Raw genomic sequence first — 1158 nt, forward strand, 5'->3', positions numbered from 1 at the left:
TGACCATCCAATCTACCCTGCACTTTAATTACACGCGTTGGTCTATGTTTGAAGCATCATTTACTTTCTATATTAATGAATTTCACATAATGACATGAGAGGTTGTGGTGGCTCATTACTGTTTCAGCAGTAGAAATTATCTGGGCCTACGGTATATTTTGTTACTAATACTGCCAGTTTACTCCCACGGGCAGCTGAGAAAAGATTTCCCGTGTTCAGAGAATACCAGCATTATCCAGGAGGGGTCACTCTATCCAGAGGGATGTTTAGATGCAACAAACAGATCTGCTGTCACCTCAGCAGTATTTGTGAGCTCAAGAGAATTAAGAGAACTCCTCTTAACTTGGACGAGTCAGATTTTGCAGCAGTTTGGTGAATTTGGGGCAAGGCTGAGGTGTGTCACGGATGAATCTGTGCAGGAGGGAAGCCAAGCCAGGTATGGCAGCCGGGATGCCTGGTGAAATATGAGCAACACCACCGTCCTTGCTGGGGCAGAGAAAATCAGAGGGGTTTCCGGGGGAAGCTCGAGATCTCTGCAGTGGTGATGGTAATTGGGAACTGATTGCTGAGGTTCTCTGAAAAGCAGTCCCATCGAGGCAAGCTCTGGGTTAGGCATGGGACAGCCTCAGGGCAGGTGGTGCGGCAGTGCAGAGGAGCCATGGGCTGGAGCGCCCTGCCTCTGTCCTGCCCAGCAGGCTCTGGCCGCTGTGGCAGGGCTCTGGGCAGGGACGGGCACAAGGCACCAAGGCAGATGGACTCTATGGACCTGCTGTCTGGGGCAGTCCCCGCCAGGACGTGCAGCAGGACAGATGTATTATGGTTGGCCAGGAGGACTTTCTCTCCAGGCTGGGATTTGACAGAATATGGCTGATCTTTCAAAAACGGGCTTGCTTTGCCTTTGAGGATGGAAAAGGCTTGGGGTTTTTTCCTTTTCTTTTTTTCCCCTAACACTATTTCTGGCCAGATCCTCGCATTTCATCAGTGCAAATCGGTGTTTCCGCCCACAAGGAGTAAGATCTTAGAGCCAATTCCCCTGTTATTTTTTAGCAGTTAACTTGTGAAATCACTGAGAGGCATCAATCAGGGTTGGATTCATGTAATGCCAGGCAACAAACAGAACTGGATCACAGTTCCTACTTCTGATCCCCCCCCCCCCAA

This window comes from Athene cunicularia (genome assembly GCF_003259725.1).
Source record: "Athene cunicularia isolate RWA chromosome 3 unlocalized genomic scaffold, athCun1 chr3_part1, whole genome shotgun sequence".
Taxonomy (NCBI): Eukaryota; Metazoa; Chordata; class Aves; order Strigiformes; family Strigidae; genus Athene; species Athene cunicularia.